General features: G+C 37.2%; 1 long non-coding RNA gene across 1 annotated transcript; it reads right to left on the minus strand.

The window, feature by feature from the left end:
• Positions 1-7,442: 7,442 nt before the first annotated feature.
• On the minus strand, positions 7,443-11,015 carry LOC123868180. The gene is made up of 3 exons (XR_006796609.1): positions 10,936-11,015; positions 10,227-10,232; positions 7,443-7,453 (listed from the first exon to the last, which is right to left on the minus strand). It is a non-coding gene; the product is annotated as an uncharacterized LOC123868180 (long non-coding RNA).
• Between the last annotated feature and the right edge of the window lie 603 nt (positions 11,016-11,618).

The raw sequence follows: 11,618 nt of genomic DNA on the forward strand, positions 1-11,618 counted from the left end.
ATCTTAAATCTATAGCAAATCCAAAAGGAAGGGTTATATATTATGTATGTATGTTTGTATGTATATTTGTTTCTGCATAGCGCCTAAATTACTAGGCCGATTTTGATGAATGATATTGTGTCAATCAATTCGTTATTATGGTCCGGCTGACATAAGCTACGTTTTATACGAAAAAATTGACCTGACGGATGTTACATCCAAAAAAGTCTTCAAAAACAGGTGACTAATGTCGTACTAAGGTGACTTTTATAGTATTTTAGCAAGTACTAGAATCTTTGATTTTTTGTGACAAAAAGTAGCGTATGTCCTTCCTCAGGGTGCATTCAAGTTATCTCTGTACCTTTCGTCAAAATCGAATAAAGAATGACCATGAAAACTAGCAGACAGGCAGACATACATACTTTTGCCTGTGTTAATACTTCCATGCCACTTCTAGAATATTTTATGACCACGCTGAACTCGGAATTAAACATACCGGGCAAACAAAAAAATTGGAGCAAGACAGGTATGGAAAACACTCATAAAATTTAATAGGTTTTCCGTCAAAAAGTACTTACGTGAGTGGATTTCAGAACGCCGTTGAAATTTTTTGTGCCCACGCATTTTAATAAGGAGTTGGTAATATAGATCCAAATAAAGGTTTGTTATTATTAAGTCGATTGGGCAATATATTTTGATGACCTCTGTGAGTCAACAGTGTAGGTTTTTTAAAACAATATATACCTTCTACAATCCATACTAATATTATAAATGCGAAAGTGTATCTGTCTGTCTGTCTACTACCTTTTCACGGCAACAGTGTAACCGATTCTGACGAAATTTGGTACAGAGTTAGCTTATATCCCGGGGATGGACATAGGCTACAACTTATCCCGGAAAATCAAAGAGAGGCCCATCCACTTAACCGATTTGTAAGAAATTTGGTACCGAAGTAGCTTTTGGGTCCCTGTAATCGAAATAGGCAACTTTTTATCCCGGAAAATCTAACAGTTCCCACGGGATCTATGAAATCTAAATCTACGCGGACGAAGTCGCGGGTATCCTCTAGTATAAAATACTTTATACTGCCTTGACTTAAGAACACTCTCGATCAAGCCACCTTTCAAACAAAAAAAAAACTAAATTAAAATCGGTTCATTAGTTTAGGAGCTACGATACCACAGACAGATACACAGATACACACGTCAAACTTATAACACCCTCTTTTTGGGTCGGGTGTTAAAAAGGAAAGATAACAGGACATAATTTAATATTTTATTTGTTCCCAAAATGGCAGGAAATAACAAAGAGTACTAGAAAATTGCGATTAACTTTCTTTTACATCGATGCGCAAAGGAACCGCACCTTCAATTGATTTATTAAAGAGGTAAAGTGTACATGCTTAAAGGTTCTCCAGTTACATCTCAAGATATTATGAGTCAAAGTCAAAGCCTTTTATTCAATATTGGTGCCAGTGCACATTTTTAGGGTTTCATATCTTAGAGAAAAAATTGGAACCCTTCGTTCGTCTATCTGTCCTCTATCTGTCTTCTGTTTGTCTGTCGTGTCTGTCAAGACTCAAGACCCATCACGGTAATAAAATCTATAGGATACTTCCCGTTAACCTATACAACCATGGGCAGGTAACCTGTAACCCATCCATACAGACCAAAACACTTTCGCATTTATAAAATCGGTAGTAATGATGGTTGACTATTTACCAAAATTGAGTATATAAAATTCAATGAATTAGATAAGTACTAACAACATCTAATTTAGTACTTCCAATAATACAAGCGCATTTCTGTTTTCATCTGTACTATTCGTTATTATATTAATATCAATATCGCCGAGTTTCTACCTAGTTTTCATTTCAAGGCATTCCGAACCAGTGGTAGATGCATTTGTTGATTCAAAAGTACTTGTAAAAATTTATTTGAATGAAAACATTTCTATGTATTCTATTCTAAATAAACCTGAAGATAAATCTTTACTTTACAGCCTCGTCTGAACCCGTGCCGTCCAAATATAGCGAGCGTATACCGCGTATCGCAATCGGTATGCATTGGAAAGTACTAATTGAGAAGACGCTACCGAAACCTGTGGTTTGCATTTTCTTTGCCCTAATTGGGGTTGATATAAAGTTGATCGCATACTACAAGCAATCCGTACGAGCCGTTGCTGAATAGATCTGCTTTCTTGTCTGTTTGTTTGTCTGCTCAGCACAAATGCAATCTATTTTTAACTAACTTCCCGATGAGCTAGAGGTTCGTTTGAAGTTGATGACAATGCAGCATTAACTTGATTTCTTGTTAGATACATCAGATATAAAATATGCTCCTAAGTACCACTAATAACTTCCTGCTGATAGTTTTCCTATAATTCTAAAAACATGTTTCTTTTTAAGTAGGTATGTTATATTATGCAAATGCAAACCACAAAAACCTGTGGTTTGCATTTTCGTTGTCCTTATTGATATTGATATAAAGTTGATCACACACCAGGCGAAATCCGCATGAACCACACTCGTCGAACACAATGAATCTTTCGGTACTGAAACAGTGACAATGACAGGCGCCTTCAACACTAGAGCTCGTTCACACAGGCTGCGTAAGCGTTGCGTACGCGTAGACGTAGCGCGAACCACTGCGTTATAATGTATGGAACTGTATGAGACATGGCATACCGCTTGCGTGGCGTGAACGTTCACATAGACGTAATGCGTGCAGTTACGTCTACGTGAACCCCTAACACGCCGGGTTACGCATACGCCCACGCTTTACGCAAACGGTGTGCCATGTTTCATACAGTTCCATACAATACAACGCAATAGTACGCGCTACGTCTAAGCTTACTCAGCCTGTGTGAACGAGCTATTACTGTCAGAACGTGCGGATCTAGCGTCTTTTGCGGCTTTTGCTGTAATCTGCAATCAGCCTATACGACCAGATTTAGTACAGCAAGATGTAATGAAGCCTACCCATATCATTATGTTCACATAACTTGGACATTTTGACTACCTCCAACTTGTACGTCAAGTGAACATACTTTTATATATGATAGACAAGTTGACAGCAATTTAGATTGATTGAAGTGATGAGAGGAGCGCAATATTACCTAGAAATGCATATCTACCTTCACATGAACTAACTTGCCTGGGCTTTGTAGAGGAAGCTTGAGCAAATAGAGTTATCTTCCTCTTATCTATTTATTGATGAATACTTATGTAACACTATGGATATGCTTAGAATGTAGGACAACACAAACAGTTTCTGTCAAATACTGCTACTCTAACTTAACCTTAACAAAGCGGTGCCTAGTGGTTAACACGCCGGCCCCTATTCGGGAGGTTGGGGCTTCGATTCCGGGCATGCATCGCTAACGTTTCCGAATTTTGTGCGTTTTAACAATTAAATATCTCTTGCTTTAACGGTGAAGGAAAATATCGTGAGGAAACCTGCGTGGGAGTTCACCATAATGTTCTCAAAGGTCTATAAAGTCTGCCAATACGAACTGCACCAGAGTAGCAGACTACGGCCCTTCTCATTCTGAGAGGTGACCCGTGCTCAGTAGTGGACCGGCAATGGGTTGATCATGATGACTACTAAGCGACAGACGGTTTACTTTAGTTATAGGTATCAACCTACTGTGTGGTGATAACAGGTTTTTCGGTAGAATTGTAAGATTCGATAAAATATTAATATGTACTTACATTCTTTTTTTAATTATTATATTTAATTACTAGCTGTGCCCGCGACTTCGTTCGCGTGGAATAGTGACTTTTCGCGCTTTATATAGCCACGGACGCTCAGGCGCGAGGCGCCGTGATTCTTTAAATTGACATAACTTTTTTATTTATGAACCGATTGACATGAAATAAACACTAAATCCTAAGTGAAGCTTACTACAATATATTAGTGAAAACCGTATCTAAATCGAATAATCCGTTTCTGAGATTAGCGTGCACAAACACACAGACAAACAGACAAACAGACAAACAGACAAAAAAAATATTAATTACAATTTCGGGTTCGGCATCGATATAATAACAACCAATATAATAAGTAACTACTTTTTTTTTATATATTTCCATTGTACAGACACCACTTTTCTACAATTTTATTATATGTATATAGATATAATTAGGTACATATACTTATCATTTTTAGACAATAATTAATATTATAATTACTAAATATGTATTAAGTAGGTAATATTGCTAAAAATAATAGGTGATTCTGCTCATTTAAAAATGGATCCACAATTCTAACAGAGGTAGAAGAGCATTCAAACAAAACATTTATTAAGGAATCCCAGAAGCTGTTAGAAGGGTCATTTTAAACCCGACCCTCGCGAGGGCAGATCAGAGATAACTCGAATTGATAGTCGTACCCGTGCATTTGCAATTCAGATAATTCACCGCAAAAAACCACTGTTAAGCGATCGTAAGCGCACCGTCTTATCTTAATGTTAACACTTTGTTTGAACGCGTAAATTTGAAACAAAACCTGAGATAATAAGGACGGTTCCATCTCTTAAAATATGTTTCAAATTAATTGCTGTAATCTTTTGTTCAATCAGTTCTTAAATAAAAAGTATTATTCCTTGTACTACGGAATCCTCGGTGTGCAAGTCTGGGTCGCACTTGACCGATTTTTTACAGCAGAAGCAAAAAATAAACAAGTGTAAATTAAAAATTTATAACACCCCCGACAAGTGAACTAGAAAAGAGCTGATAACTTTCAAACGGCTGAACCAATTTTCTTGGATTATAGCTAAGATCAAGCCACCTTTCAAACAAAAAAAAAACTAAATCAAAATCGGTTCAATAGTTTAGGCGCTACGGTGCCACAGACAGATACACAGACACACAGATACACACGTCAAACTTATAACACCCCACTTTTTGGGTCGGGGGTTAATAAAATACCTGTCTAGAGATTGCATTGTACCTGTACCTATACGAGTAATATTTTTTTATGCAGACACAAGTTAGCCCTTGACTATAATTTCACCTAGTGGTAAGTGATGATGCAGTCTAAGATGGAAGCGGACTAACCTGGAAGGGTTATGACAGTTTTATTAAACTCATACCCCTTTGGTTTTTACATGGCATCGTACCAGATGCAGTGCTTAAATAGCCTTAGATTGTCGTGTGCTTCGGGACAGCATTATAATCTGAATCACAGTATTTATCATGCAAGTGGTAGCGTGAAATAATTTAAGCAGTGCAAATTGGGCGTTTTAAGTGCATTATTTGCACGTCGCTATCGGACGTCGGTGAGGTTTATTGCCGAGATAGCTGCTCTCGTATCTCCATAATAACATGATGATGCCTCCGACTTTGTCCAGTGCATTTTAGGTTTTTAAACAACCCGAGGGAACTCTGATTTTTTCGGGACAAAAACTTTACGAACTAGTTAAGTAGTCTATGATGCATTTGACGATTCAAAATTGTCTATTTATAAAAGTTTATTTAAAGTTAAAAAAAAAAAATTGGTTGTCTGTAAAGTCGGTTTACTGACGATAGTTGAACGTGACAACAAAGGCCGATTGTGCTTCTTTGTCGCTCGTTCCGCGCTCTCGCTTGCACTTCAAACCTTACATGGAACGCCTCAGAGCGAGGTAACGCCGCATGAGTCATGTTTTTTTGTGCGTGCAGCCGGCTCTATCGAATTATAAGACGTTGTCACGTCAAAAACAACTATTTCTAATTCAAAAGAAAATCTTTTCATTTCTATTGAGATACAGCCTAATTTATGGAACCAAAAAAGAGTGAGGTCGGTATCAATAAAATAACTGAGATAACTAGTACAACCAGCAGTGGCAGGGCATACGTTAGACGCGGTGTGGGGAGCGACAACGGTATTTCACAGCGCCATATAAAGAACGCTATTTAATTGTTATACCGCGCGCACGCGATCTAAGCGAGACTCACACGAGCTTTACAAATATTTGTTACTAGCTGATTGGTCAGATGCCCTGCAGCATCAGGATTGAGGAGTTGGACTCCAAATTTTTTATGAAACAATGTCGCAAAGTTCCTCTATCGATTAAAAAAGAAATGACGCAAATCGGTTCAGAAATCTCGGAGATTTCGGTGTACATAGGTAGAAAAACACAACTCCCTTTTTGAAAGTTGGTTAAAAAAGTAGCCTATGTTACTCCTTGGTCAATTCTCTACTTGTCTGTGAAAATCCCGTCAAAATCAGTTCAGCCGTTCCCAAGATTAGCCTTTTCAAACAGACAGACAGACAGACAAAAATTTTAAAAACGTGTGATTCAGTTATAGTATCGTTCAAATAACCATATGACCTTAACATGCGGTAGTTATTTCGAAATTACAGACAGACACTCCAATTTTATTTATTAGTATAGACTAGCGCAAGCCCTCTTCTTCGTACGTGTGGACTACACAAACTTCGAACCCCTATTTTACAGGGGTTGAATTTTCAAAAATTCTTTCTAAACGGATGTCTTCGTCATAATAGCTACCTGCATGACTTTCAGCCTGAACCACCAGCAGTTTGAGCTGTGCGTTGACTGATCAGTTAGTCAGCTTTTCCTTTTATATATTTAGAGACTAACTGATGCCTACGACTTCGTCCGCATGGAATTAAATTTATAAAGACGTTTAATTAAAGATTTTCCGGGATAAAAAGTTGCTACGTCAATTTCCGGGATGCACGCTACCTCTGTACCAAATTTCATATAGGTACATCGGTTAAACGGATGGGTCTTTAAGAACCTCTGATACTGCAAATGTTCATGGGTGGCGGTAATCACTTAACATCAGGTGATCCGCTTGCTCGTTTGCTCGCTATTTTTATTAAAAAAAAGCTTTCCTGTCAGAATCTCAAACGCAACCGTCGCAAATAATAAAAAAAAATAAGTAAACAAAAATTCATAATACAAGATGTAACAGAACGCTAGCAAAAAATTTGGGGTTATTATACTATGTAAATACAATCCAATGACAAAAACCATTTGCCTTATTTTGTAGGGTTAGTGATTTAGTCTTTTTCAGACCCGAGATTAGATGTATAGCGTGCAAAACTCGGGTCAGTGTCTAAGACGTGGCATAGACCCCGAGTGCCCTATTTACGTAACGTTCGTTGATCTCTAGCGTCAGTCAGATGTTTTATTTGCAATATATTGTGAACTTTTAAAAATACAGGATTTAAAAAAAACACGTTTCGATTTATGGTACCTTATCAGTAATCATCAGTACTATCACCTGTCTTCGTTTTTGCTGGCGTTCTGAATACATCTTGTATTGTGCTGGAAGAATATCTGTTCGTCTGAGTCCACCTTAATGCCTAGGATCTGTACATAGAGCTAGTCCAAAACAGGCTATCCCAACATCTCTGTACTAGTTACGCGCACCTCATTAATTGTCGCCACTCATTAACATTATAATAAATAGGCTCTGCTTTAACAACTCTGTAGAAATATCTTGCTTTAGTAGGAGATTCTTCCACTTCAATTGTAATAAGTACAACAATGATTTATACAGACGTTTTGGAGATAATACTTGAAGTTTACCACTACGAAAAAGTCAAAAATATAGATCCGCAGAAGAACCAAAATAACCGACATAAAAAAATGACATAGCTCAACGAGATGTGAAGGTTAAGATATAACTAGGTAGGGTAAGACTTTGGGGTCTCAAGGTAGAATGGCGTTAGAAATAGGTTTTCTTGACAGACACGACGGACGGACGGACGGACAGATGATAAAGTGATCCTATAAGTGTTCCGTTTTTCGTTTTGAGGTACGGGACCCTATAAATTCACAATATTACGTCACAAACAACAGACCCCACTGGAGTCGTGGACACACCGAAGCACAGTCACCTTCTAAACTTTGAGCAAGCTTTCACGACTCCTTATTCGGGTTAACCCAACACACTGTTTGCCGTTTCGCTTTCAAGACAAACGTTTGCGCAGCTCTTGACACGCGTGGAGTATACAGAGTCAACAGTCAAGGGGTAACGGTTGTTTTCCTTATGTTGCATACGCAAATGAATGAGTAACTTAGATATTAAGAGGGTCTCTCCGTCACTCGCTCCATACAAACGTAGTTCGTCTCTCATTGGAATACTAACCAATCATACCTTCTCAATGGAATTTCGTAGAAACGTTCCGGGAACTAATATCTATGCCTGTGGTTTTCCAGATTTCCGTTAAAATATTCGGTTTCAAAGTTACGCGGCCTTAAAAATTCACATACAAATCTTTGAGCCCCTGTCATTGTAAAACTACATATTTTTAGAAAAATCTAAAACACCACAGGCACAGATATTAGTTTCTAGAATATGTCTGCAAAATTTCATGGACTTTGGTTGCTTAATATTCAAATGAAATTGGGACTACGATTGTATGGAGTAAGTGACATTAATAATGGAAGGCTTGATAGCTCAACTGGTTGAGGAGCGGACTGAATTCCGAAAGGTCGGCGGTTCTAACTCCACCCGTTGCACTATTGTCGTATCCTCTCTGGCACAAGCTTTACGCTTAGTTGGAGGGAAAAGAGGAGTATTACTCATGATAAGCATAGTTAATATTCTTTTAAAAAAAATTAAATTCGCCTTTTAACTCAGCGTCATCAGCATCATTGTCAGCCGATAGACGTCCACTTTTTATCCGATTACGGCTAAGCCAAAAGGAAGGGTTATGATTTTAACAGTCTATGTATGCATGTAGGTTTGTATTTATGTGTGTTCCACCGTAGCTTCTAAACTACTGAGCCGATTTTGATGTCAATCGATTCGTTATTATGATTCGGGTGGCAACTACATTTTATACGAAAAAAATCAACCTGACGGATGTTACAACCAAAAAAGTGGGGTCTCCAAAAATTTTTTTGCTATTAATTGTATCGATTGGGATATCAAATGAAAGAGGACAAAATTCTGAGTTCATAAATATGAATATAGTACAATTTTAATGTAAGTAAATTTTATAGAACTTATTCTCGGTAGGAACGGCATTCCGAACCAGTGGTAAATTATTTGACGATTCAAAAACACTTGTATCGTTTATTTGAATAAAAATCTATTCTATTCTATTCTATTCTGTAGTAGTCAGATTTTAGTGCTGTTTAACTTCATCTTGTAGATACCTACAAATCTCTTTTTTCGTACGTCATGGCCTTGCGCTGCCTAAATCCAGCGGCTTTGTGCAGTTGGTTGGAGCACGCTTGCCTAGACGATGCTTATTCACTATTCACCTTTACCTGTAAAGACGTACCTACCTATGTCATTCGCGAATATATTTTTCTGTCTTTTTGTTAAACTTTCTTGGAAAACACAACACGATGCTAAGAATTCAAAAGCGCTAAGTCGTGAGGGGCGCATGCGCTGATTTTTCGCTCCGATATTTTTATGGGATTCCAATTTGAATTTTATTGTTCGACGACCCGAGTGTCAGGTTTCAAGATAAAATTCTTCGACGATATATTGGTGATAGCGTTCTGCTTTTTAATATTTTATGTGTATTAAAAGGACACTTTTTTGTACCACCTAAATTTCATGGTGTATTCCATCTCATCCGACTTTTGAGTAGCTTTTTTATAAAGGCAGGGGAATCTTCTCAAGATTCCCGAAGTTCTAGGAAAGACATCGGGTTATGTATGATTTAACTTACTAAACCTCCTTGGTGGCCTCTTTCAGCACATTTGGGAGGCTCCGAGGAGGGACAACTGCATGAGGTCATCGGTGCCCCCTTTGCGCGATGGCAATAGAGCTTGTCCCAGATAAAATAGCCCCCTATCTTGTAAGATAGGGGCTATTTTCTCTGGGACAAGCTCTATAGGGCTCTATAGGGGGTTTTTTTCTGAGGCTGATTGATCCCAGATTTACTATTATAATGGTTCGTATAACTGGTTGCGTGGTGGTAGGTCTGAACGCTGAAATAATTTTCGCTTTTGAACACTCGCAATTAATTACAAATTTTTAACCCAGTTTCATAACAAAACTGACGCTTTAAAAAAAGGTGGACGCGATCAATTTTAATCAGAGTTTGCGCTGCTATCGTTCACTTGTCAGAATGTAATTTTTTTCGAAAAAATGAGCCCTAAGACGTATGTACGATGATAAATGAATGTCCGTGCGAAAGTTTTTTGCGTATTAATTGATTCTGAGTTCAATGTACGGGGCACATCGTTTTATCACTGGGTATGAGTTCGCGTGGGTGCCGATTTTTCAAAAGTCGTCCATCAACGGCTGGGAAACAAAAAAAAATTACTTATTTCTTGTTTGCCCTGAATATTATCTTACGACATTGTATTTTGGTGGCACAAAATATTATTGAAAAACTCTTTGTTTTGGCATTGCAATATTCTTTTGAAGTGAAAAATTCCGTTGTGATTTGAAACTCGATGAAATGAAAAACAAATCGGTCAAATGCGAGTCGGACTTGTACACGAAGTATTAAACACATTTTAATTTTTCAATTTTCATGGCGGCCATTTTGAAATTTTTATCATTTGTTGTTATAACGACAATAGAAATACATATTCTGTGAGAGAAATTGATTTTAATAGTTATGATAATTTGTTAGATCTAGTAAATTCTCCTGATATTTAACAATCAAGCTTTTAAAACACAAATTGCAGTAAATGGTTCATTAAGAAACATTTCAACTATTCGGTAAACCAAACGTCCTTACCTATAACCAATATTTAAGCAAAAAAAACCTACATTTCCCGGTCGGCTGTCGCAACCTATTTGTCTTGAAATATAACAACTTTTTACCCACGTTACATTAAAATTTTAAATTGAAATTCATTAAGCATTTCGCTTGATCAAAATGCGCATAATCTTGTTTTACACGTCTTTTTTAAGACGTATCCAATAAAGTGAATCCTTGATATTAAAGTCTTTAGGTGAAATGGGCGGTGCCTGCAGACATAAGTCACTTCTGAATGCTTAGTATGTATTACAACTCACCTAACGTCGATAGAATTCGAGCTTCGAAACACAATAACGTAACAGTAAAATAGACATAAACGCTCTTGATTTAAAGGCGAAAATTAAATACTACCGTTTTTATTTTTGCAACGTTTCCGCTTGGAGCGCTGGCTGAGACATATGGACGAACTTCTGTTTTAAAATAAGTCAGTTAAGGTGTATTCAATTTTAATGCTGAAGTGTTTCATCTCACAAGGTCAACTTTGGTATGATGTAAAATTTTATGCTAGGCCAAAAACTGTGTTCTCCGTATAAGATTTTACATTTTCACCCACCGTTTATATAAATTTTAAGATAAAGAAGAAAATACAATTATTTAAAAGTAAAATGAATCAAAAAGTTAATAATTTATTGTCGACAATTTTCATCACCACCAATTTTAATTTCGCGTTGTTTCCGCTTGAAGCACAGGTTATACAATGACGTAGCGAACTTAAGCCTTAAAACAAGGTAGTTAAAGTCCACAATATTAATAGATTAGATTAGATACTATTTTTAGATTAGATTTTAGACTCTCACCAACGTTGATAGAGTTCGAGCATCGAAATCTAATAACGTCAGAGTGAGATATAAAATCTCATGCTAAGCCCACAGAACGGTACGGATCACACTTATCGATGGAGATAAATTCTGTCAAGGGATCGCATTTTAAATGTTATCTGATATT

This window comes from Maniola jurtina, chromosome 9 (assembly GCF_905333055.1).
Source record: "Maniola jurtina chromosome 9, ilManJurt1.1, whole genome shotgun sequence".
NCBI lineage: Eukaryota > Metazoa > Arthropoda > Insecta > Lepidoptera > Nymphalidae > Maniola > Maniola jurtina.